Consider the following 2500-nt stretch of genomic DNA (forward strand, 5'->3'; position numbering starts at 1 on the left):
GGTGTGGTGATTTTGTATCACTGAACGGATTGGATGTTCAAGCTGTGGGGAGTGTTTGATTGGGTTCACTTGTTTAGTGGTGAAGTATCTTTGCCTATGGCCTTAAATGGCTGGGCATAAGAGGTCTTGTGTCTTTGAGTTACCTCAAATTCACTTTGTTTGAGGTCACGCTATTGGGGAGGACCTTTACATTGACTGCCAGACACAGGAAGGAGAGATGGGTGACAATAGCTGAGGGGGAAAAAAATACCCAGAAATGTTCTTAAATTCAATGCAGTCAAACCCAACCGGCCAGCTGTTTGATGTCTGAAAGGCTTCAGATGTTTTTAATTAAGACCTATAAAATCAGTCTGTCTCACTCTCTGGAGCTGTGTTCTAAAGGGGAAAGAGAAGGGGGTGGGTAAGACAGAGGGAGAGGGAGAGAGAAGGAAAGAGACAGAGAGAGAGAGAGAGAGAGAGAGAGAGAGAGAGAGAGAGAGAGAGAGAGAACACAGAAAGTCACTTAAGTGGTGGATCGCCTAATCAAATTTTTATAGTGTTCCCGTTTTTTTTTTCTGTTCTGCTGGTATGCTGCTTCTTTGTCTGGCTGCGCTGCTCTCTGCCCCTCCTGGCTGAGCCGCCCACCCCTGCCTGAGACACCTGAAGGCTAGACATAATGATCAACAGAGTTCCAGCTTGTCTGGACCGCCACCAGCCGATTATTTCACCCCTATCTGTTTTTCTCTCTCTCCTCCAGTGTGTCACACTCGCCACCCCATTTCTGGCTCTCCTCTCTGCATTCTCTCTCTTTGTCTGTCGTCCTCTCATTCTGTGTCTTCGTCCCTCTCTCTCTCTCTCTCTCTCTCGCTCTCTTTCTTTTTCTCTTTCTCCCTCCTCCTGCCCCTCTTCCCCCTCCACAATCAAGCAGGCAGCACGCAATGTTTGCAGGGGCCAGCTCTGCCCGCTTGGTCCACGAAAGGAGCTGGGCTGGACTCTCTCTCTCTCACACACACACACACACACACACACACTCACGCACACAGACACGTCTGAACACATGCGAGAGGGGGGAAAAATATGAATGACGAGACTGTATGTGTGTGAAGGGGAGTATTTGGCAAGCACCCACAAAATTGTTGAGTGGCAGTATATGCGTTTCATAAGATTTTTTAGAATTTATTTCCTTATTTAACTGTGTGAAGAAACGGTTTACAGTAAGCTGTATTGAAAACAGAGGCTGGAGAGTAAGCTTGGTGAAGGCCTATGTGTGTGTGTGTGTGTGTGTGTGTGTGTGTGTGTGTGTGTGTGTGTGTTGGCATGTGTATGTGTGTGTTTGCATGTGTGTGTGTGTGTGTGTGTGTGTGTGTCTGTGTATGTATGTGTGTGTGTGTGTGTGTGTGTGTGTGTCTGTGTATGTATGTGTGTGTGTGAATGTGTTTCTGATCTGTTTAAAAATGGAGTCCTTCTTCTTGGAAATTCTTTATATTTTCCTTTATTTTGGGAGAGGTTGATCTCACCTCACTGCATCTAGCTGTGATGTATGTTTCTTGCATTTTTTTTTCTATCCACACACTTGACTATTTCATGTTTTGTTTAGTTCTCATGCTGAATATATCAAGGAGAGGTTCTTTTCATCTCTCCACCCATGGCGAGCAGACTCCAAATCCAAAAGAGACGTCGCCTCCTGTGATCCGTCACGAGCATTCACAATCGTTATAACTCCCTGGCTCCATCTCTCATCAGAACTAACAAGATTCATTTAGAAAATAAAACACACACACACACCACACACATGCAATTCATATTCCAGCCTTTTTTCTGCCTTATATTGTTTTAATGAGGTGGTTGTGTGTTGTGCTTTCTTGTCCTGGCGCTGAGGTTTGTGTGTTAATGCTCGGCTGTGGTTGGGAAGTGTTTGCTTGCTGGAGCGGCTTCTGACTCCCATGAAAAGGGACAAAAACAGCTTCTGCGTAATTGTGCCAGTCCAAGTCCAAAATGAGCCTGTGTGTGTGGCACAAAACTGGTCTTGGTCATGGTGAAAGTATTTTATTTACCACTGACATTATAGCTGTGATAAAGAAAAAAATAAATTATATATATATATATATATATACGTATATATATATGTATGCAGTGGCATGGAGACATTTTGATGAGCTTGGTGAACATGTAGTGTTTATGTGGAAATTATTTTTTTTTTTGTAATTGTGTAACCAGCTATTGTAGCTAGTTGTGAAGCTTGTTTATGCCCTTGATAGTTTGTGTGATTAGGGTCTGTTTTTGTGTGGTGCGGTTTTTTGTTGAGAGATTATGTTCCCCCTAAGGTTGATGTTGATATGGGCGTGATTGCCTTCTTGGAAACAAAAATGACCCAAGTCTAGTCTTCTCAGACCACTCTGAATTTTTGACAATTTAATTTTTTTTTTTTCACTTGGAAGAGGGAGAGAGACAAAGAAAAAAAAGAGAAAGAAGAGGTGGCTAGCCTTAGTGGCATTAAGAGGAGGAGAGATCTTTCTTTTCT

At 43.3% G+C, this 2500-nt stretch overlaps 1 long non-coding RNA gene across 1 annotated transcript in view; it reads left to right on the plus strand.

Moving 5' to 3' along the window:
- LOC134101707 (uncharacterized) overlaps nt 1-2500 on the plus strand; it is a 24528-nt gene that overhangs the window by 824 nt on the left and 21204 nt on the right. The gene's annotated exons all lie outside the window — the stretch shown is intronic.

The sequence above is a fragment of the Sardina pilchardus genome, chromosome 15, assembly GCF_963854185.1.
Source record: "Sardina pilchardus chromosome 15, fSarPil1.1, whole genome shotgun sequence".
NCBI classification, from domain to species: domain Eukaryota; kingdom Metazoa; phylum Chordata; class Actinopteri; order Clupeiformes; family Clupeidae; genus Sardina; species Sardina pilchardus.